Source organism: Mesoplodon densirostris, chromosome 11 (genome assembly GCF_025265405.1).
Source record: "Mesoplodon densirostris isolate mMesDen1 chromosome 11, mMesDen1 primary haplotype, whole genome shotgun sequence".
NCBI classification, from domain to species: Eukaryota; Metazoa; Chordata; class Mammalia; order Artiodactyla; family Ziphiidae; genus Mesoplodon; species Mesoplodon densirostris.
In genome coordinates this window covers 66,387,770-66,412,391 of record NC_082671.1, presented here as the reverse complement: position 1 = coordinate 66,412,391, position 24,622 = coordinate 66,387,770, and the positions used below count along the sequence as shown (strand labels likewise).

Below are 24,622 nucleotides of genomic sequence, written 5' to 3'. Positions count from 1 at the left end.
TTTTAACCTCATTACATTAACAGGATTACACAACCATTAAAAATCTTTTTAAGGACAATGATAAAAACATGATTTTTGATAAAATATTTAAGGGAATCTGAAGAATACAATTGTGACAGTGCAGATTGACAAGAAGGGGACAACCACATGTAGCCAGTGTAGGTTTCAAATTCTGTCCCCTGTTTACAACACTGATGACCTTGGACTAAGCACATGATCTCACTACCTGCAAGGCCCTCATGTTCAAACTGGTAACCTCAGAGTCTTGAGTGTTGCTGTGAGGACAGACAGAGGTCTGTCTTCCAGTCACTGCCTCTTGCCTCTTCTGAAGCATGGAACAAAGTAGTCAGTAGGTGGCAGCTACTGCTTCTAAGATACATAAAAACCCCTATGCATATGCAAAGGAAAATAGAGTTCTTTATTAAAAAAAAAAAAAAAAAACCTCTATTTTCTACGTTGTACCTTCAATTTTTAAAAGACTAGGAAGCAAAAACACAAAACAAAAAAAAGCCTTTTGACACAAAAGTGACAAATATTTACAAGCATAAAAACAAAGATCTGCTCTAATTTACCTGTACAAATGATGTTCATTTGATATCACAATGTCAACAAAATGTGAAGCTTTTACAAAGTGTAGTGCAAATGAATGCTTTACAGAAATGTAATTTCTTCTCCCCTAAATAGGTGCTTTTTCTTTTAATTTTTATTTATTTTTTTATTTGTTTGTTTGTTTATTTATGGCTGCGTTGGGTCTTCGTTGCTGCGCGCAGGCTTTCTCTAGTTGCGGAGAGCGGGGGGCTACTCTTCATTGCGGTGGCTTCTCTTGTTGTGGATCACGGGCTCTAGGCGCGCGGGCTTTAGTAGTTGTGGCTTGCGGGCTCTAGAGCACAGGCTCAGTAGTTGTGGCGCACAGGCTTAGCTGCTCCGTGGCACGTGGGATCTTCCCGGACCCCGGAAAGGCTCAAACCCCTGTCTCCTGCATTGGCAGGCGGATTCTTAACCACTGCGCCACCAGGAAAGTCCCTCCCCTAAGTAAGTGCTTTTTCAATCTCATATGACACCAAGGCGAGGCAAGAGCACTCCCACCAAAGCCAGGAGCTCTGGACTCTCCCTTTCTGCCCTTATCTCCCCACTGCATAAACTATTGCAAACTTTTGGATTATCTTAATCAAGTTAGTTGTAGGCATAGATCCTGTCTTAAACAAAAGACCACATAACTTGCCTCTTTCCTACGTTTCTGAGAAGTGGGGAAGGAAGATTAACTTAAAGATTTTTTTCATATTTGAGGGCAAGTGACTCAGAATCCACTTATTCAAGACAGCAGATAAGTGTGGCTTCAGAGCCAGGCTGAGGGTCAGCTCTGCCGGTGACCCTGTGAAGGTCACTTCATCTCTCAGAGCTTTGGTTTACTCATGTGTAAAGTGAGCTTTATCTTGTTGCAAGAATTAAATGAACAGGAGCGTAAAGCTTCTTGTATGGTCCCTCAGAAACCCCCAGAGGCCTGTCCCAGACGGTGATGCCCTGCCCCCGATCTACCCTCCTCATTGGCTGCCCACGCTCCTCAGCTGATGGTTACCTTCACTGGTGCAGAGGGCACAATTGCTTCCTTAATTAAAACATTGTCATGTCCAAGCTAAACAGTACCCCGGTAGGACAGCTCCATCCTCCAGCAATCAGTCAGCTACAAAACCCACTAACAGCAGGCCTGGAGGTCCACATGGGGTGCAGAGCCTGCTCTGTGGTTCTTCTGAAGACCACAACTCACAGACTTGGCACGCTCAGTTGGCGACAACATAATTGGATACAATGGAACACAAACGTAGTTTAAAATATGAAAATGTTCACAAACTATGGTTTGGGTATCACTTTACAATAATAAAATTTCATTTATTCAATAGGAAACTTCAAAGCACTAGCCACAGCTTACTCTATATGTGAAAGACCATCCTGCAGGCCCCAGCAGAGACCCCCATAACCAGGCTCTCTAAGAGCTATAGACTTGGGCTGAGGCCCACCTGGGGTCCTGGCTGGCCAGCCTCAGGCAAAACCAATGACCCTCCAATCCTCCCTCTTATCCTCCTCTGAAAAATGAAGAGGGGAGCAAACCAACAAGGCTGTTCTGAAAACAAAATCAGGACCATGGGAAAATTCCTGGTAAACTGAAAATGCCTACACAATCAAGCCATTTATGTATATATATATTTTTAATTATAGAGTCAAGTTATTACTTAAATATTAATTCTAAAAGTAAAAGGCCAATGGAACAGTTTGGAAATCAAGGAGAAACTTTCCGTAATTCTACAACCTTAACTATAGTTGCTGTATATTGTTTTAATATTTTACACTTGTGATGAGTATACCTATTGCTTTACAATTTGCTTTTTCAAGCCTTTAAATTTTTCATTACTTAAGTATGAGCTACTGTCACCATCACACATGGTCCCTTCCAATTCTGAGTCACTAAGGCTAGTCACAACACCAAGGGTCAGGCTTTCTATAACGTAGGTAACATTCAACTCAAGCACAGATTCACCGACCCAGACGGGAGCAAGGCCTCTGTGTGGCAGGGCTGCCCTCAAAACCCAGGAAGAAAAAGATCGCCCTCAGGCCTTCACCCCAACAAAGGGGACAGAATCAGAGAGAAGCCTGGAGGTGGAAAGAAGAGACAAGACAGGCCCCGTAAAGGGCGGGATGGGAGGGTGTTCCATGCAGGGTCAGAAGCCTCATCCATGTCGACAACCTCAACAGCAACCCTGTGACCCTGAGTCACCAAGGAGAGGTCCGAGGGTACTGAATACACTTAGGCTGAGAAAAGAATAACACATCTTAGAAGGATTTTCAATAGAACTGGATAATATAACATCAGTTTGAGCCCTTTAAACGTATATTTCTCTTAATTAGCAAATTCACTCAAGTAGACCCTGCACTTTGAGCGATACCGAAGTTACTGCACTGGCACCATGAACCAGGCACAGGTGCTGGGCTCTCGGGGTCTATGGTCCGCTCCCTCACATTGCCCTCCCCAAGTCGTATGAGGAGGGGGCTGTCAGTATCCTGGTTTTGGAGATGCTGAAGTATTTGGTCAAGGAAGACCACGGTTACCTAGTAGTAGAGCTGGCACTCAAACCCAGGGCTGTGTGGCTCTGAAACCATGTTGCTTCCTATACCTTACTGCAAATACTACCTTTTCTCTGCAGGAACTGGCGGTGAAAGTTACACACTAACTGCATGGATTTGTGAGCATAAGCCATATGAAAAGAGAAGCAGAACCCAGGCAGCTGCTGTATTACCAACTAAAAACGTAAATTCAGGCAAAGGAACTGAGGTAAGACTGACGCCAGTCCTACTGTGGAAGCCCCTCTCATCAGAGTTTAGCACTGCTTACTAAGAACTTCCACACTAATCCTTGAGCCTCCACGGACATAAGTGACTTTTGTTAAAATAAGCCACTTGAATCACCCCTCCCCTATCTGCATCTCTGACTTCCCACCTGACCTCTCACTTCTGTGCAGAGCTTCAACCTGCTGTGTCTACTACCCCAAAACAGCTCCCCATTGAACTCCACCCTCCAGGAGGAGGTCCAAACCCGAGCTTGGCCTGCAAGGCAGGTCACACAGCCTGAAGTCTGCCCACCCAGCCTTCCCCCCTCCACCCTCAGCAGCCCCCTCACACCGTCAAGTTCTTTACAACTCCGTGCCTCTGCCTGGGCCTCTCCTTCCAGTCACTGCCACCTGGAGAGCGCCTGGAGAGTGGCAAAACCACTCGGAAGTCACCTCCCTGAAGGCCAGCTTCTGTGCAGTGTCCTGAGGGCGGTCAGACCCACCCTCCTCTGTCTGTCCCTACTTTGTACACACTCCCATCTGCTACCGTCACAAAGATGGGATCGCTTCTAAGCTCACCTCCTGACTAACAGCCACCTGAATCCCAGGATCCCAGAACTGAGGAGAGACAAGCGTCAGGGGCACTGCACACGCAGTGGCCAGGAAGGCTCCCTTCGACCCACCTTGCCCAGTTCTCGTCATCGGCGTACACTCCTTCCAAACACTCAGCCTGGGAGTGAACTTTAAATAGAAAGCAGGTACTTCGACATAGCAGCCTAATGGAGTTCCCCATCTCATTACTGACAACTCTGCCGCTCTATCAATATATAAATCACAGACAGGCCTCTGGAAGAAAAGAGCCAACAGATGCAAGTTTCCTGGTCAGAGGAGGGCCCATGAATACTAGCAGACCTCACGGCAGGTTGTGTAGTTAACTGGTTGCCATTCCTGCACGGTGGCAGCAGCCTGGAGTTTACAGTTCATCGTGGGCCTCGCCCTCTAACAGCCTCATCTCCTCACCAATGCCTCTCTGGCGAGCAACTCACCTAGGGATGCTGACGCATGACATCAGGCTTTATGTTCGATGTCAGTGAGGCTGTCCATGTCTGCCTCATCCTCTCCAGTATTCTAAAGAAATGCACTGTGAAATGAGCGAATACCCTTTTCCATGCCTGGAGTGTGAATGATGTCGGCCAGTCTCCTTACAGCTATCAGACATAACATAATAGGAAGACTGGAGGACACACACATATACCACATTTGAGTGGTACCTACTGTATACCATCCTATTACCTCCATGTCTGATTATTCAAAGCATCTTTATTATGATGATTCTTTTCATCAGTAATAAACCATTTAACATCTGTGAGGCTTTAAAGTTTAGTATTCTTTGGCTTACAAAAGCCCTTTATATAGCTGATACACTGTATTCTGTTAATAAACTGAAAAAAAACAGTCCCTAAAATATTCAGAATCTGACCAGAAGGCCACAAGAAGTCACTGTTGGATAGTCATGGTCATTGGCACAATCCACACCCAACTCTCAAACCCACCCAGTGGCTCTGGGCCCAGGGAGGGGCCTCTCAGGCTGCAGGACAAGTCTCATCTGTGAGGACATATTCAACAGAACAAGTCAAATGTTTGGAATTTTCACTTAACATTTATTTCACAAGTTTCTCAAGTGCCACTCAACTGAAAAGTAATCATCTCAATGTACTCTTTAATCAATAAACATTAAACAACTCTGCTCAAAACGCTCAAGTCCCACAAATGTTTCCCTATGAAAAGTATGGCACAAAAAAAATAACAAAAACAAAATAAGTAACCTTTTGACAGTCAGGCAGAAAGGTGTTTAGTGATCCAAATTCAGACAAAAAAACAGTCCTTTCAGCAGATGCACAAGTATTTCCTCTGCAAGTGACACATTCTGGGATATCTACACTGCCAAACATAACCAACCACCAAGGAAGCAAAACCTAATGGAAAAACCCCAAGCTGGCAACCAGGAGCCCTGACTCTGGTCCCAGGACAGGCCGCTGGCTGTGTAATGCTACTGAAGTGGTGGACAGGTCTGGTACCCCTTTCTCCATCAGAAGAAGGAATATCCATCACCACCCACACTGTTCAGAAATATTTTGGGGACAAAAAATGAGAGGTGAAAATGCTTTGGAATGTGTCTTCCATAAATACAAGTCATCATTATTATTAGCTCAAAGATGACCAGGAAAATAGGATTACAGAATATCAGAGGTGAGAGGGAGCTTAGAGATGGGATGAGCCAGGAATTCCTAATCTGGGGTCCAGGCCTCTGATGCTGTCCACAAGTGTGCTTTCTGGGAAGAAGTCCATAGTTGTTATCAGATTCTCAAAAGGTTAAGAACCTCCAAGGCTCTCCTTTTACAAACATGAAAACTGAGACCATAAGATACGTGATTGTCCTAGGCCTCAGGGTTAGTCAGGAAAAGGCTGGACAGAGCCCAGGGTTCCTAGTCTCCATCGATGCTCCTCCCCCTCTACTATCCCACATTCCAGGGAGGAAAAAAGTCACATAAAGCTTGTATAGCTAAATAAATAAATTTAAAAAACAAAAGGGACTTCCCTGGTGGCACAGTGGTTAAGAATCCGCCTGCCAATGTAGGGGACACGGGTTCGTGCCCTGGTCCAGGAAGATCCCACATGCCGTGGAGCAACTAAGCCCCTGTGCCACAACTACTGAGCCTGCGCTTTAGAGCCCGTGCTCCGCAACAAAGAGAAGCCACCACAGTGAGAAGCCCGCGCACCACAACGAGGAGTAGCCCCCACTCGCCACAACTAGAGAAAGCTGCGCACAGCAACGAAGACCCAACGCAGCCAAAATTAACAAAACAAAACAAAACAAAACAAAACCACCACACACGTGGTTTCTAAAGTTATAGCAAAATTTCCATCCTTTTTTTTTTTTCTTAATGCTTCTGAGGCCTTTGATCGCTGAGGCCTTTGATCGCCGAGGCCTTTGACTGCTGAGATAGCATTTTATTCATTCTATATCCTCATATGTTGTTCTTTCAGTGCCTAATGTCAGGAACCACTCAGATGATGTTTTAATATTGAAAATAAAGATTTTATTCTAGGAAACAAGAAAACTAGACTACATGATGCTCTGTTTTATTAAGCAAACAGATAAACACACAATCAGGGGAATGACTACAAGCTAATATATAACATAAGTAAGGAGTTTTTGTCATTTTGTGTTTTTAATCAAAATACCAAAGCTTGTGCTCTTAGATGGCCACTGCCCCTTGAATAGCTACCTTTGGAACCACACATACGCCAAGCATGTTGCATTGTGCAGAATACTCTGAGAATTTCTTCTTTTAACACTGCCTCCAGTCAGCATAGCATAAACGTCTGAGCACCACCAGTCTCAAGGAACTCCTACACAGCCATCCCAGGGACCACTACTGGGCCCATCAGGAACCAGGTTTCAGGCACTGACATGCTTTCAGGTATGCGAAGGATCACTGCCAGGGCCATAAAGTAAGGTCTCTACCTGTGGAATGCACACTGACGGACTTCGTAACTAAGGCACTGCTGCGCTGCCTTCAGGTATGCAGCTGCACTTCCAAACAATCTTAACTGGAAAAAAACTGAGCCAGCACAATCGCTCATGTGAATGTGGTCATTACCCAAATAATCTACAGGGTGGCCTCCACAAAGTCACCAGTACAATCTGATGGCAGATAAGGCAGGCCCAAGTCAGATGCGAGGTCCAGGTAAGGGTAGCCAGAGAGCACTTGGTAAAAGCTATCATGATCTCTAAACACAAGGTGCCGTTACTATTACTAAGGAATCTATGCCCCCTTTCTGATATTCCCTAACATCCTGGAATCAGCCGAGACCTGGTCAGAAGAAGGAAACCTGAGCACCAGGCCCTTAACTTGGTCTGCACAGACTTTCAAGTGAATAATAAGAAATGAAAAAATGTAAGGACAAATGCCCCTCATCTCCCACCCCAGAAACTGCCTGGCCATCAGAGATCTGGACTGGGCATCCAAGACTGGGGAAAGACAACTTTATCTCCCAGCAACAAGCCATGTTCAAAACCTAGATATTGGGACTTCCCTGGTGCTCCAGTGGTTAAGACTCCACCTTCCAATGCAGGGGACCTGGGTTCGATCTCTGGTTGGGGAACTAAGATCCCACATGCCGCAGGGCAACTGAGCCCGCGCGCCCAACTAAGACCTGACACAAATAAATAAATGAATTAATTCATTCATTCATTTTTAAAAATCAACACACTTTATAAAAAAGGACATGGAGTATTTATTTTAAAAAAACAGATACAGCTTTCTATATATGCCTGCTTTTAGATCATTTAAATATTACGACCTATATCTTATACATTTGAGACTAAAAGTAATAAAGTTTCAGTTCCCCAACAGCATGAGCTAAGAATGATATTTCCATTCAAATGAATTTTTATTCTTCTCCAAAAAAGTGAATTAAGAGTGCAGACCTAATCACTCATCTATTCCTCTGTGTTACGTTACTTTCCCAAGTAATAAATATCATCAGCCTAATGGCCAGTTTCTTTAAAGCTGCAAGACAATTGTCAAAAGAAAAACACACCACAGAAAAGTTTTTGATGTAGTGGTCTCATATCTCAACTAACATAACCTCACCAAGGAGACTGTGAAACTCTAGAATTAAGTTTAAGTGCACACAGATTATTGTTTCCCATGTGAATCAAGAGAAACCCCAGTTGCACTGGCTCCCATTCAATGCCTCTATGGGGAGGCTGCAGGCAGGCTTGTGAATCAAGTGGAATAAGAACTTTCATGCAAGAAGGGGAGGGCTGGTATTCAACCGAGCCCACCTGGTTGGCTCCCTTGCCCTGGGTTAAAACAGAACTTCAGCATATTGGGATAACTGGAGAGGAAGGAACTGCAGAGAAGGGAAGGAATTGGTGTGAGCTCACCGCCTGTAGCCCAGGTTTAAATTCTCTGAGCTGGTCTCCTGATTTTCATCAGGACAGCCAGGGTGTGTTTGGTAAACAGTGTAATGAGTAGCCGTGGAGTCTCTGAGCAGCCAACCCTCCTTAACCACAGAAACACAGGACAGTTGGGGTAAAGGAGAGAAGACAAGACCCAGGAATGGTGCCCAGACCCCACCTGAAGGCCACCTTCCCTCAGGCACCCAACCCGAGAGCAGCATCCTCAAAGGCTGCAGCTGTGTGGGACTCCCGGCGACAGCACAACTCGCTCCCCTGACCAACTGCTCTGAAAAGAAAACCAGCCTTCCCAGGTGGAGCTGAAACCCAACAAGCCACTGAAATTGAACAGCAGCAGAAATCACTACCTCTCCAATCCTAGGCCTCTCCGGAGGCCCCAGCAGGCTGGAAACTCACGTTTCTAAAAATGACAGTCTGGGAAAACTCCGAGGGGCAACCGGACAAACACCCCCAGCCTCTCCTGCCCGTTTCCCCAGCCCTAGGACCTGCTCACAAAGAAGGGCTTGCCATCCCCCCGCCCCACAGAGCCAGAATAGGGACAGGGAGGGTGGGAAGGAAGGAAATGGAGGACGGTCATCAAAGCGCCCCAAATAAGCGCATCCGCAAATGTGTCCCGCCTGCTCTGGCCGCCCCCTCCCCTCCAGGCCACCCTCGGGCCCAGCCCTTCCCTCTAACCGGCGCCTACCGGGCCCCCTCTCCTCCGGCGCGGCTCCCCGAGCCGCCCGCGCTTCCCCCAGAGAACCCCTGCACCCCTCGGCTTCCCCGCGTCCCCTCCCCAAGTCTCTCCTAAAGTCGTCCGTCCCCGCTTCTGCAGCAGCGCTCTTGCCTCCGCGGGTCCCGCTCCCCAACTTCTCTCTCCAGCAAGCCCTCAACCCGAGAACTCGTCCTCTCCTCTGTGGCGCCCCCGCACCAACCCCGCACCCCTCGGCCCCCAGCTTTCCTCAAGCCCAGCCCACCCGCCCTCCGGAGGCCCCTCGACGTCCTCTCTGGCGCCCCCCTCGGCCCCCGGACGCCCCTCGGCGCCCGCGGTGGCCCCAGAACACACCCCCTCCCACAGCGACAGGAAGTTCGCGCGCCGGCGGCGCGGCCACAGAGGCTGCCCTCGGGCGCGGAGCGCGGCCCCAGCGTGGCGGCCTGACAGGGCGCGGGCCCGGCCGCCGACCAGCGCCCCGCGTCCTCCCGCGGCGCCCCAACCGTCGCGGCGTGCCCCTCACCTTGGCCGCCGCTCGCCTCCCGACACGCCGCGCACTCTTCTCTGGCCGCGACCGCGTCTCCAGCCCCGGCTCCGGCTCCGGCCCCAGCCCGGCTCCCGCCCTCGCTCTGGCCGCTCTGTCCGGCCCTACCCTGCCCCGCCGCGGCCGCTTCTGCCGCCAGCCCCGAGCGCCCCGCCCCCGCCGCGCCCGCTGTGCTCGCGCCATTGGCTACTGGGAGCCGTGCCCCGCCCCACAGTCCCTTCAGCGTCCCTGATTGGGCCAGGGGAGCGACAAGGCGGCCCGCCCCCTAGCACGCCAAAGGGACCTCCCCTGGGCGTCATTGGCGACTACCTTTGTCAATCAAAGGGGGAGAGCCTGCTTAACTGAGGAGAGGGCGGCTGGGGTCACTTTCCCCGAGTCGCTCAGAGGCTGGGGTTCGCAGGACTTACTGCCGGGAGCCAGTGTTTCGGCTTTGCGGGCGCCCAGAGGTGGGGGCCGCGGGAGGGTAGCACCGCTCTTAACTGGGAATTCAGGGAAAGTAGTCTCTCTGAAAGTTTTCTCCCCTTAGGCACTCACAGAAGCCAATGTCATCAGGGCTTCCTCAGATTCACTTGAGCCGGCTTAGTTTAAGCAAGACGGAGAGCAGGGTGTGTGTGTGTGTGCGCTCGCGCGTGTTCACAAAGCCCACGCGAGGGTTTGGGGAACCGATGCCAGGTAACTTGTCGCGGGGGGGGGGCGGCCCGGAGTAAATAAATAAATGTCAGAGCCAGGATTAGAAACCCGGGTCAGCCAGACCCCAGGCCTGAAGTGGATCCACATCACCACCTTGAAAATAATCACGACGATGGTGCAGCAATATGGAAAAACGCTTAAACTAAAATGTTAAAAGGAAAACCCAGATATGAAATGGCGAGGACTCTAAAACTGCTACTACATTTGCACAAGGACCAAAAACAGAGTGGCTTTTCCCTTTTTAAGTATTTGTTCTGTTGCAATGTGCTTGTGATAATAATAATTAAGAAAGAGGAAAAAGAAAGGCACCACCTGCTTTGTGACCACCTAGAGGGGTGGGGTAGGGAGGGTTGGAGGGAGACACAAGAGAGAGAAGATATGGGGATATATGTATACATATAGCTGACTCACTTTGCTATACAGCAGAAACTAACACACCATTGTAAAGCAATTATACTCCAATAAAGATGTTAAAAACAAAAAATAAAATCAAGACAAAAGAAAAAAAAGGATCCATACAGTCTAAAGAGAAAGGGGGAGGTGAGGTGGGGGAGGGATGGATTGGGAGTTTGGGGTTAGCAGATACAAACTATTATATATAGGATGGATAAACAACAAGGCCCTACTGTATAGCACAGGGAACTATACTCAATATCCTGTGATAAATCATAACAGAAAAGAATATGGAAAAGAATGTATATATGTGTAAAACTGAATCACTTTGTTGTACAGCAGAGATTAACACAACATTGTAAATCAACTATACTTCAATAAAAATAATAATAATAATAAAAGAGATACAATTGACATACATATTTTTAAAAAGCACTACCATGCTGTGCCAGGACCAGCTACTGCCAAGAACTCCCTGCCATTCTCCAGGACTCAGCCCACAGGGACCACTCTGCTACCCAAAACACTTCTGGACCACATGTGCAGAAGCCAGTCATCAGCTGGGGTCTCCCAGACTTCTGAGATCTGGGGAAACTCCAGCTGCACTGCTTTTCCAGGCCCTCTGAAGATCCAGAGTCTCCCCATGGTTTCTGAACAAGTGCATCACCTCTGCCTCCAGCCTCCTGCTCTTTCCCACATGTTCGCTGGTCCTTGCCATCATCCCCGTCTCCATTTGCACACACACTCACATAATCCCCCTTCACACTGACCACTGGTGAGGCTAGCAGGGGTTTCTGCAGACTGAACCCCACAGGGAGGCATCCAGCCTGGCACTGCCTGGCAACATGAGACACCTCCTGAGCCCTTTTGGCCTCTTGGCTCTGAGGTCACTACCTGGCTACGTGACCCAGGCAGCGCTCTGGCCTCTGCACCCTGGCTCCCTTCTCTTCTCTCCCCTTCCTTCTGAAGACAAAAACAAAATTCCTCTCATTTCTTTCACCGGAACTCTGACACTTGCTCAGCTCTTTGAGTCTCATCTCTGTTCCAGCAGCTTATCAGGCTATTTTTCCAAAGAGAGCTCCCCTTTCCTAGCTGTGAGCATCCCAACTTTGACCCCCACAAACATTTCACAATGTTGCACCCAGCCTCCTCCCAACAGATCCAAACAGGCCTGGAGCCCAATCCTGCCTCTGCTCCTCCCCCACTGAGGGGCCTTGGGCAAGTCGCTGCAGCTCTCTGCATCTCTGTGTCCCAATCTGTAACACGGGGGTGATGACAGAGCCCAACTCACAGGACTGTGTCAAGGAGTAAATGGGGCAAATCAGGTAAAAGCACGGGAAGCAGCTCTGGATGCAGGCGTGAGTGCTTAGTATCTGAGCGGTTAACATGGTCATGCTTTGTCAATGTCATTTTGCTCCCTTCTTCTTGCAAAATGTGCTCATTACCTGAGTATGGGGCAAAGGCTGACTGGTCCTTTATTAGCCATTTTCCACTAAACAGCCAGGATAAACAGATAGCCGATGTTAAAACATACTTTCGCAGAGAACAAAACATTCTCCAAAAAATTTAAAACGTCCAGATACAGTTCTGGTACAGTGATATACGTGTGTCTTCCAAGAAAAAAAAATCAAAATCTGTTACAGATATTCACTTGATCGACAATTACTTCCAATGTTTAGAGAATGTGCAGGGCAAGGGATGGGGTGGATTGAGGGAGGGATGGACCTGGGTCCTGTTTGTGCTCCAGGGAAGACTCAGCAAGGACGTAGAGTCTAGAAGAGGCCTCCCCAATGAGTGACCGCAGTGATCCCTGGAGGGCGACGATATTGAAGGCAGTGATATTTAACTGAGCCAAAGTGGATGGAAAGGGTGAGGGCAAAGGCCCAGAGGCAAGAAATCCTGCTGTCCAAGGAGACAGGAGGGTTCTGCTTGGCTGGAGCATGCAGCTGAGCAGTAAGTAGCCGTGTGATGCTGGCAATCTGCTTTGCCACTCCAGGTCTCAGTTTTCTCAGCTGTAAAATGGGTATAATCACAGAGTCTAACGCTTAGAGAAACTGCAAGGATTCTTGAGATCACACCTGTGATGCTCTTAGGACATAGCTGGCACAGCCAGAGGTTGTTGAGTGTTTTCCAAGGACTTATTTGCATTTTGTAAAAGTGCTCTTTTTAAAAACTTGTGATTAAAAAAAGAACACGGGCCCAAGAACATGCTCTCTGCACCAACTGTGGATATTCTAGAGACATCAAAGTGTTAACCGTTGAGGCCGGAGGAACACATTTCTGAATACACCTTGGAATGAAGCTCTCCTCTGCCAAGTCATGTAAAGATCTGAATTCCTTGTGAATGGGTCCTTGATTAGGAGGCAATTACCCCAGCCTTTCTTGCTTTGCTTTGTTTTGCTCCACGCTAGCCTGCACATGTCTGCTCACATAAAATGGTACCAGCAAGTACACGGCTCCACTCACCTGCACCACGCTCAACTCAACACCACTGGGCAAGACCCCTGGGCCTGGAGCCTGCTCCCTTCCAAAGTCAGCAAGATATGGTCACATCATCTGGATCGCGTTTCCCAAAGTGGGCATCTCCAGGATGCCCTGCATTGGGATCACCCCATTTTCCACAAGTTCTTCAATTGGTTCTTATGCCTCAAACAGTTTGAAGCTCTATTCCTGACACTGACAAATACCCTAACTTTTACTAAGTGGAAAAGCTCATTTGGGGAGTTCAGGGTTACAGTGTTGCCATTGGTGCCAAAGTGGAACAAGTATCAACATTGAGACAAATAGGTTCAAGTTGAGTGTTTTGAAACTTTGAATGAAGGCCCGGCAATGCTCAGACTTTATGTGATACGTTGTATTTTCCACCATGTGATAAAGATATAAACTCCCTCAGGAACTCCTTCCTTGAGTCCCTGAATTTCAGGAGGATGAGGAGGTCCTGAACACCACATTGATTCCATTCTGAATCCAAAGTATCATCTTACCCTTTTTCAGGTTCCCAGATCAGATAAATTGAAGGTCATCCTGTGATTGTAAAGCAAGATTTTGTTTTACAGTGTTATCATGTGCATCTATCCCTATGAATCCAGATTTCCTTGATACAAAATAAAATTAGATACTGGAGTTAATTGTTTTTAAAAACTGGAACAGTCGGGCCTCCCTGGTGGCGCAGTGGTTAAGAATCCACCTGCCAATGCAGGGGACATGGGTTCGAGGCCTGGTCCGGGAAGATCCCATATGCCATGGAGCAACTAAGCCCGTGTGCCACAACTACTGAGCCCACATGCCACAGCTACTGAAGCCTGCTCACCTAGAGCCCATGCTCTGCAACAAGAGAAGCCACCGCAATGAGAAGCCCGCGCACCACAATGAAGAGTAGCCCCTGCTCGTTGCAACTAGAGAAGGCCTGCGCACGGCAACAAAGACCCAACACAGCCAAAAAATAAATAAATGAAAAAAATCTATAAAAACCAAACCAAAACAAAAAGAACTGGAGCAGTCTCAAACTGTGGATTCATCAAAAAAGTAACATTGCTCTTATTATTGGTTTATTTTATAACAAATATGTAAATGTTATGAACTGGAACTTTTAAAAGAAGTTGTACACCAATACTTACATTATAAAATAAATGTACACCAATAAAATGCTGCTACTGATTACATGTAGGATGTCATGGAAAGACTCCCACAATTAAAAACATAAAGAGGTTTTGAAACCACAGTTGGAGACAGTGGGGAGCCCTCAAGGACTCCTCTTGGCCCCCAGACCAGCTCTTACCAAAGGCTCTGCTGACCAGGAGTGACCTGCATCCATGTGTCCATGCCTGACTTGTTGAATCACCATCTGTGAACACTGGACAGGGGCTCTGCCTTGGGGCGTCCACATCTCGCCTGGGTTGGGCGTGGGCACTTCCAGGTGGGTGGGACTTGGGCCCCCTCCTCAGCCAGGGCTCGGGATTATATGTGGCTCGATGTTACTGTCACAGCAGTAGTACAAGAAGCAGCGCTGGAGGTCAGGCTTCCACCCCAACTCTGGTTAAATATTTAATTAGGTCCTGGTCACTTCCTGGTGTCAGAGGAAAGGAGAAGAGGCCTGAGGGCCACAGGCCCAGTTTTATCTTTTTTTTTTTTGGCGGTACGCGGGCCTCTCACTGCTGTGGCCTCTCCCATTGTGGAGCACAGGCTCCGGACGCACAGGCTCAGCGGCCATGGCTCACGGACCCAGCCGCTCCACGGCATGTGGGATCTTCCTGGACCGGGGCACGAACCCGCATCCTCTGCTTCGGCAGGCGGACTCTCAACCACTACACCACCAGGCAAGCCCCCAGTTTTATCTTTTGTGGAAAAGAATTTTCCCCCCTGCCAACAATTAGGGAAACCTAGGACTCAGGCAAAGGCTCAGGGGTTCCTTGTTCTTTTTTTGCTTTGTTTTTGTTTATGTAGAGCAGTTTTAGGTTTACAGCTTTGGACACGTCACCTCGCTTCCCCGCCTCAATGTCCTCATCTGGACAGGGGAACAGCAGCTCACCACCACCCCCCCAGGAGGGTGGAGGAATTAAACATGCTAATGGATGAAAATGAAAAGAACTTTGCATGGTGCCCAGCGCACAGCAGGCGCTCGGCCAACCGATGCTGATGTTGGTATTGGCCCAAACCATCAAGCGCCTCCTTGGGACTTCCCTGGTGGCACAGTGGGTAAGACTCCGCGCCCCCAATGCAGGGGGCCCTGGTTCGATCCCTGGTCAGGGAACTAGATCCCACATGCATGCCGCAACTAAGGAGCCCACCCGCCACAACTAAGACCCGGTGCAACCAAGTAAATAATAAATAAATAAATAAATAAATAAATAAATAAATAAAAGACACTGTGCTTCCACTGAAGGGGGCAGGGGTTTGATCCCTGGTGGGGGAACTAAATCCCACATGCCGCATAGCGCGGAGGCGGAGTGTGGAGCACCTCCTCATCTGTAAAGGGGAGGGGCCTGGCAGGGCCCAGGGGATGTGGCAGCACCCTCTCCCTCTCCTGCACCCCCTGCCCCACAAGAAGCAGAGCCACGGGGTGCCACTCCCCAAAGTGGGCATGGCTCGGGGAAGGTGGACTTCCAGACCAAGTGAGTGCCAGATTCACTGGCATCATCACCCACGAGGGAATGTGGGCACCATCCCTCCAGATCACTGGCTGCCCCACCCTGCTGCCTGTATTTCCACTCCCGCAGCCCTCTGCTCTTCCCAGGCCCAGTTCCTGCCCCCACCTGGTCTCCCTGTGCACCCTTCTCCCTCTGTGGGAGCCTCCGACCAAGTCTGAGATCCATCAGAATCCACCCTCCAATCCAGACAGCCCCACTGTGGGCAGGGGATTGGGGAGGCCAACTCCACATCGAGCTCAAGAAATTCCTGTGCCCTGTGGACTGCCCATGGTCACCCACTTTCTCTGGGTCCGGGCAGCAGATGGTAGATCCACACCAGAGCCTGCCAGGGTAGGTCATGGATGGCTTTGAACCATCTGAACTGGAGCTGTGTATGCCGCGTGGCAGGTGCTCAGAAGTGTGTGTGACGAAGGACTATTCCTTCTCTTCTCTGGGAGCATGAATGGTGGACAGTAGTCCAGAATGGGGGGTCAGCAGGGTAACAGGCAGAGGGGTGACATTTCACATTGGAGTGCAGTATTGGGCAGGGGGTGGGGTGTGTGGGAGAGACTGGCAGAGGAGGCTGTTTGGGGGCCACAGAACATCAAAGCCAGAGACCCCAGAGGATGACCAGGGGAGTCCTTCCCTGCTTCTAAGGTGAGGAAGTGGAAGTCCAGGGAAGTCAGGTGAGTTACCAGAGGTTTTCCAGCCACCAGGGCCAGAGACCCTCGCAAACTGGGGCCTCCTGGCTGCTTCTCCTGTGTTCCTTACTTCCCCACAGCAATCCCCCCTTTCCCTCCAACACAGCAGATGTGTGATGCCGGGTATCGAGCTGGGCATGAATGAAAACCATGCATTCCCCACTTTCCAGCAAGTAATGCTGGTGGGGGCCGGAGGAGGCGGCTATGAGCAGTGATGCTGAGGGGCCCAAGCAGTGCTCTGGGGACGGGGTCCCGGAGGGCTCCTGAGAAAAGCAGAGTTTGAGTAGATTCTGGAGATTCACAGGGCAGGACTTGGAAGGATGGGTCTGAGGGGCAGGTAATGGGAGCAGTGGGGGGGGGGGGGGCGTCAGTCAGCCCGAGGTGGAGCACAGGCAGATTCCTCAAGGTTGTAGGCAAACATCCCTCCTTATGGTTTGAGACCAAGGGCAGGTGCGGCCAGCCGAGGGCACGCTCCCGGGAGCTGTCCTCTGGGCGTCTGGGTCCTGGCAGCTCCTGGGGGGCTGGGGGACGAAGGGCCGAGGCTGCTTCCTGCTGTCCCTCCAGCAGGCTCAGACACGCCCTTCATGTTGTGACAACTCTGTTCTCTGTGCAACTGGTTCTAGCCCCTGGCTTGGGTTTCAGATTTCGGCCCATGCACTCTTTAAGGCTGATGGAAGTATCATGTGGACCCTGGGGAAAGCCAGCCCGTCAAGCCCGGCCTGGCTTCATTATAGCTCACAGCTTTCTTGTTGTGCGCCCAGACAGTGGGTTTCCCAAGCCAGGGCCTCCTGGGGACCAGGCCTGGGAGACTGCCCCTACTCACTCGTGCAGGCAGCCTTCACCCTGCACCTACTGAGACAGATCACCTGCTGGGTGTCCACGGAGGGCCCAAGGGGCTGAACTGGTCCTGGCTTCTTCCAGGCCCCAATAACAATCACATTCGCCACCCAAATGACCCCCTTCCATGGCGACAGGCCCCAGGATGGTGCTTTATACAAGAGTACTCCTGCTTCCTCACGACAAGTCCTCTTTGCACTTGGGGAAACTGAGGCTCGGAGGGGTAAAGTGACTTGTCCAAGGTCATAGGCTCTTGTCTGGCTCCAAAGCCAGACCCTTTGCACTACCCTACACCACGCTGAGTCTCCCAGTAGAGAGGGCACGGGGAGAGCAGAGGCCATGTCACTCGCCAGTGTCTCCTGGCCTGGGGGCCTCCCTGAGCACTGGCCTTGGAGCCTGCCCGATGATGGGCACTGTTTCCAGGCACTTGCTCTGTGGTCTCCGTGCCCTCTCCCACTTCCTTGCTCTGCTGTCCCCCGCTCACCTGCTAATGTGCCCTCAGTTTACAGAAAAATTTATTAGAAAGTACAGAGTTCCCACCTTCCCCCCGACACACACACAATAGTTTCCCCTATTATTTATGTCCATATTAGTGTGGTGTATTTGTTATAATTGAGGAACTAATATTAATACACTATCATTAACTAAAGTTCAGAGTTTGCATTAGGCTTCATGTTTTGTGCTGCACATTCTTTGGATTTTAACCAATGCATAATGACATGTGTCCATCCTTATTATATCAGACAGAATAGTTCCATTGCCCTAAAATCCCCCTGTGCTCCACCAGTTCATCCCTCTCCCCACCCCAACCCCTGGCAACCACTGATCCGTTTACTGTCTCCATAGTTTTGCCTTTTCCAGAATGTCATAGAGCTGGAGTCATACAGTCTGTTACATTTTCAGAGTGGCTTCTCTACTTAGCAATATGCATATAAGTTTCCTCCACATCTTACTGTGGCTTGATAGCTCATTTCTTTTTATCTCTGATAATATTCCATTGCCAGAATGTACCACAGTTTATTTATCCATTCAGCCACTGAAGGACATTTTGTGGCTTCCAAGTTTGGGCAATTATGCACAGAACTGCTATAAACATTCTTGAGCAGTTTTTTGTGTGGACATATGTTCTCATTTAGGTAAATACCAAGGAATGGTGATACTTTTTTTCAGCTTTGTATTTACAGGCTTTTGTGTCATAGAACTGTGAGATCAGAAAAAGCACCTATGAGAAATTTGGATAAATATGGGTGGAGTTATATGAAAATGTTTGAGGCCACCAGAACTATACTCAAGCTGGGGGGGAAAGTGAGGATGATTTAGTGGGAGGAGAGAGAGGTGAGAGGTGAGAGTGAGTTCACTTGTGTGGAACTGAAAAGTCAAGGGCAGGCAGAGGTGCTGGGTCAGGAGATGGTTTAAAGACTCAAGGACGTGGTCGGTTAACTGGGCCTCAGGAATGGGCAGGATTTCAGCAGGTTGGAGAGGGGAGGGGAGGATGCCAGGTTGTGGGAACAGCAGGACTGTGAGGTGGGCATGGGGCACGAATGGCTGGGAAGCGGGATGCCTGGAGGTTCCACCGTACCTGTAAGTAGGAAACTTGCTCCAGGCCAAATGACAGGCCTTTCCAGGTATGGGAGCTGAGGCTCCGAGAACGCTCCCAAGCTGAAGGGATTCCTGGGCGGCCAGTTCACTGAAATTTTCCATTTGTCCTCCTGTTTCCTTGCTTTCTCAAAGCCTTTCTGTTTGGGCTCACTCGCCTGGAGGCATGGGACACAGCACCCTCCCGGCAGGAAGTGAGTGTAATGTAACGATGACCGCCCCCACCCCAGTTTTTATGGCTGTGACTCAGCCCTCACCCAGCCCAGGGCTCTGCCAGTTCCCCCTCCCCTGGCACTTGCGAACGTTCCCACTCCCCAGCTGGGCTGTTCTCCTCCGCAAGCCAGCTGGTGGGACCTGGAGACTGCTGCCCAGGGGACAGCGGGAATAGAGAAGGCAGACCCACAACAAAGCTTTGTGATCATTGCTGTGAAAAATAGCAGGACAGCAGGACTTCCCTGGTGGTCCAGTGGTTAAGACTCCACGCTCCCCAGTGCAGGGGACATGGGTTCGATCCCTGGTCGGGGAACTAGGATCCCGCATGCTGCATGGTGCAGCCAAATAAATAAAGTTAATATATTTAAAAAATAAAAATAGCAGAACAGCAACCAGGGCAGCCCAGACCCAGGTGCACAAGCTCGGCCACTGCCTCTTCCCAGCTGGCAGGTAAGGATGGCAATCACCCTCATGTCATCATGCACACTTTGGAGACAAGGAAACAGACTCAGAGACGTGATGGAACGGACCCACACAGACAGTCAGTGGACAAGGGTTCTCCCGGGACTCAGATTCCAGAGTCAGGCTTTGAAATCAGAGATTTATTGAGCACCTACTATCCACTGGCCACTGTTCTGAGTGCTGTGGTGAATGAGATGACAAGTCCCTGTCCTTGTGGGGCAAATCCCCTGGGGCAGAGGGGGAGAGGGATACTCCACAAATCAGCAAGTGAACAGAAAATTTGCTCGCAGGGCCCTAGAACTTGGCCCGTCCTCTCCCTGCCAGTGGTGCTGGGCTGGCACAGGCAAGCTGCTCTCTTTCCTCCCCGTGCCCTGAAATGACTCTTCCCCTTAAGCCCCAGATGAAAATTCTAGGTCACCTCTGAACATTGGGACAGCACATGCCTTCAGCTCAGGGAACTCCTAGAGGCTCAGAGGCAGAGAGGTCCTACCAGCCACCTGTGCCAGTCTTATCCGTGATGGATGCCCTCTACCACACCCCTGGGAGTGGTACCCTTCCTGAGATGCGAGGCTCATAAGATGACCCATTCTGCACCCGGGCAATGCTACCAAGAAAGGGCCCCCATACACCAAACCAACACCTACCGCCCCACTTCTGCCCCCTGCTCCTGGGTCTGCCTTCTGAAACATGCTGACTACATATTATTCCTCTTCACCTAACAGCCCCTCAATTTTTAAAAAAATTTTATTTATTTTTTATTTTTAGCCATGCCGCATGGCTTGTGGGATCTTAGTTCCCTAACCAGGGATTCAACCCGGGCCACTGCAGTGAAAGCATGATCCTAACCACTGGACCACCAGGGAACTCCCGGCCCTTCAATATTTTGTGTCCCCCCTAAATCTTCTCTTCTTGAGACTAAATTTCTTCCAGTTTTAAACCATTCCTCACACACTGTTTGATCTTGCTCTGGCTTGTTACTGCCGCCAGCATCTGCTGCTCTAACTCTGTCCAGAAGTGCTTCACCCAGTGACCACTGAGGGCCCCAGCCATGCAGGACAAATGCCAGCCCGCCTGGTTCTTCCTTACCTCAGCCTGGGGGTGCGTGGCAATGACCCTGGGGCAGCAGGAGCCACACAGGTGAGGGCGAGGACCATCACAAATGAGCAGGCACCTTAGACTCCTTCAGTCAGTCATTCAACTGTCATCCATCAAGTGCGTGCCATACTCTGGATCGGGTCAAGCAGAGGTTGTGGTGCCCTCATGGAGGTGATGGTTTTGTGTGGGAGAAAGTAAAAAAGCAGGTAAATACCTAAGATAACTTCAGATAGTGATCAATGCTTTGAAGAAAGCCAAAGAAGATGATAAGATACTGTGGCTGGAAGGATGATCAGGAAAGCTTCTCTGAGAAGGTGCCCCAAATGATGAGATGGAGCCGGCCCCGCAGAGATCAAGGGGAAGAGAATTCCACATAGCGGGGACCGCCAGTGCAAAGGCCCCGAGGCAGTGGTGAGCGTGGCAACCTCAAAGGCCTCTGTGGCTCCAGCAAAAGGAACAAGGGCAGAAGGGAGAGTGGGCGGTGGGGAGATGAGGCTGGAGCTTGAGTTTATTCTAAATTACAGGGGAAGTTTTCTTGGTGGGCGTTAAGTCTCAGATATGATCTGACTTATGCTTTAAAATTTAAGAGACAGGAGAGACCAGTGTAGACAAGAGCATCAGGAAAGTCTTCATGGAAGAGTCAATGGAATCTTCTACCCAAGAATAAGAGAAAAGTCACAATCTCCTAGGAGGAATGGAAAATTCACCTCTTTAAAACAGTTTCTCCCAAGAAGACATGGGAATGGTCAATAAACCCGTGAAAAGATGCTCAATGTCATTAGTCATTAGGGAAATGCAAATCATGTGAGATACCATGTCACATCCAAAGGATGGCTATAATTACAAAGAAAAATAATAAGGGCTAGCAAGGATGTGGAGAAATTGGAGCCCTCACACACCGCTGGTTAGAGCATAAAATGGTACAGTTGCTTTGGAAAATAGTTGGGCAGTTTCTTAAAAAGTAAACATAAATTTACCTATGACCTAGCACTCTTAGATATCTACGCAAGACAAACGAAAACATTTGTCTGCCTAAAGACTTATACACAAATGCTCACAGCAGCATTACTTACAATGGCTAAAAAAGTAAAAACAACTCAAATGTCATCAACTTGGTAATGGGTACATAGAATGTGGTATATCTATCCATATGATGGAATACTATTAGACAATAAAAAGAAATGAAATGCTGATACCCACTACAACATGCATGGATCTCAAAAACATGATGCTAAGTGAAAGAAGCTAGCTGCAAAAAAAAAAAAAAAAAAAAAAAGAAGAACAAGAACAAAAACTCCACATACTATAAGATTCCATTTATATGAAATGTCCAAAAAAGACAAATCTATAGAAACAGAAAGTAGATTAGTGGTTGCTGGAAGCTAGAAGTAGGAATAGGGAGTTACTGCAAATGGGCATGAGAGATCTTGTGTGGCCAATGGAGATGCTGTAAAATCAGATTCTGGTGATCACTGCACAACCCTGTAAATCTGCTAAAGGTCACTGAATCATACACTTAAAATGAGTGTGTTTATGGTGTGTAAATTAGGCCTCAATAAAACTGTTCAAAACGAAGATTTCTCCTCTAGCACCCTCTGGATCTTAGGCTCCACGATGACAGGGACTGACCCACCTTGTTTAGCAAAGTGTCCCCAGGACCTCGAACAGCTATGGCACACGGTGAGCACCCAGTAAATACCAGTAGAATGAATGAATGAATGAAGCCTATTAAGAGTTATCATCTTCAGTTGGGTGCACAGCCCCTCACAGCCTCCTTCTCTATCTTCTCCTCTCCCTCACCTCCCTACCTGAAAGACTTATCCCCATGGCTGGTCGACTTCCTCTGGGATCTCCCTACCACACTGCAACCCTGCTCTCACCAGGCCCACCATGGCCCCGGTAGTGAAGTCCCAGAGCCCCTTTCAGGGCTGAGCTCCTGTGACCCCACGCAGCTCTTGTCACGCTCTCCTACATCCTGACTTCCACAAGATGCTGAGCCAAGCTTCTCACTCCTCTCTGACTGCTCCTTCTCAGCCTCTTCTCGTTTTTCCTTGTGGCTTCCGCCCTCAGGCAATCTCCTGGAGCATCCTTTCCCAGCTCCATGCCAGTGGCCATCGATTCTATAACACAGTCCAACTTCAGATCCTCAAGTGCCAACAGGACACCCCACAGGCATGTCCCCAAGATTCCTCAAGCTCAACATCCCTAAAACTAAAGGCATCATCTTCCCCTGAGCCCTGCATGAATGGTACCTCCTTCCAGAAAGCTGAGCATCCTTCTTGAGGTCTCTCTTCCCTTCTTCACCCATCCTCCCCCACCAAGTCCTGTTGATGCTACTTCCAAACACCACTTTTTTCTCCAGGACACCATCATCTATCGTCTGGATGACCATTCTCCCATCTGTTCTCCACACTGTAACCTGAGTGACCTTTTACAGGTTAAAATTCTTTCAGTTGCAGCCACCTCTCTCTAACTCTGGCTGAAAATAGTGGTGGAGTTACAGGAAGGAGACAGGCAGTGTTCCGTGCAATCAAAGGAAGAACTGAAAGGTCAGGACTAGGGAAAGAAAGTGACTGGACAGCCCCCAGCCTCAGCCTCTGAAGCTCATGGTCCTTCTTTCTGGAACACATCTTCAAGGGGCCTCCACCTCAACAGTTTCTGTGCTGACCCAAGCAGCACAGATATGTCCCCAAGACCCACTTGGGGGATCAAGCTCCTTCCAGACCAGGAGAAATCACCTGTGCCCAGCAGCCAGCCCTCCCATCCCCCAAGCAGATCAGATGGCTCCCCTAATCCTGAGCATCTGTCCAGACACAACAGAGAGCCAGCCTCTCTTATCCGCTGCCTTCCACCCCTCCCAAACCTCTGCCCGGTCACAGTCAGCTCTTTCCAGGCCCTTCATGGCCCCTCCGAGGGTCCACTTGAGCAGCCTGCCCTCTGGTCTTGCCCACCTCTGGGAATGTTCCTTTCTCAGCTCTCTCCCCTTCAGACTGAATTCTGCAGAGCAAGGACTTGCCTGTTTTGCTCAGGGCTGTGTCCCCAGCACCCAGTGCTAACAAATCGCTAATGCTCTTCAATATTGGGTGAGTTAATGGGAAAACAGGGAATTCCGCATGCTAAGGAGAAGTTTCTGCCTGGGACAGACCGTGTGTGAGAAGAGTTTGCCTGTCAGTCCAGCTTTCCGGCAGACTTATTTTCATTCTTATTCTGAGTACAAGATTCAGGAACTGAAGCAAACCAGTGACTTTCTTGCTACACAGTTGTTACATGGAAACAATATTATTTCATAGCTATGAATAATAGGATCTCACTGAACAGCTCCTGGAAAGTACTTTAGTTAAGGTAACTTTGCCAAGTTTACCTAATTCTGCTTCGAAGGCTCAAACCCCTTTTACACACACGCCCCCTGCTGGTCAACTGAGAATTGCTCCTGGCTCTATAGATCTGCAACCCGGGGTGCACAAGCCGCTTCCTCCACCAACCCTCCCACCCCCAATGTCCTCCTTAGTCCACAGCCTCAGCTCTTCTTTGCTGTGCTTCCCTCCAGCTTCTCCCTGCCTCGATCATCCTCTGAACCACCCACAGAGTCTCATCTCTAAGAACACCTCCCTTGTCACTCTACTCCTCAGAAACATTCCATGGCTCCCTAGTGCCAAATTCTTTAGCCTGGCATCCAGGATCCTTCATAATTTGGCCCTGAATCCTCTTTCTGAAATTACCCCCCACTACTCCCCTGCCTCCCATCCAGTTCCACTCATTCTTTAAGACACAGCTCAAGGAAACCACCCCAGATCACACAGCCGACCCAGAGCACAGCTGTTGGAGCATATGTTATTCATGCCACTTCTCTGGCACTGAGCCTATACTGTCTTTTTCACTGTTCTTACAAAAGATAGTTTGTGAACTCCTTGAGGGCAGATACCAGGTCTTAAAACTCAAGTGACAGCAAACAACGTTAACTAAT

At 49.3% G+C, this 24,622-nt stretch overlaps 1 protein-coding gene across 2 annotated transcripts in view; it reads right to left on the bottom strand.

Moving 5' to 3' along the window:
• PACSIN2 (protein kinase C and casein kinase substrate in neurons 2) overlaps positions 1 to 9,665 on the bottom strand; it is a 139,283-nt gene extending 129,618 nt beyond the window's left edge. The window contains exon 1 of one of the 2 annotated variants that reach the window (XM_060111973.1): positions 9,525 to 9,665. The gene's annotated coding sequence lies outside the window, so the exon portion shown is untranslated. The remainder of the gene's footprint in view (positions 1 to 9,524) is intronic. The other variant, XM_060111971.1, reaches the window with a different exon arrangement.
• Between the last annotated feature and the right edge of the window lie 14,957 nt (positions 9,666 to 24,622).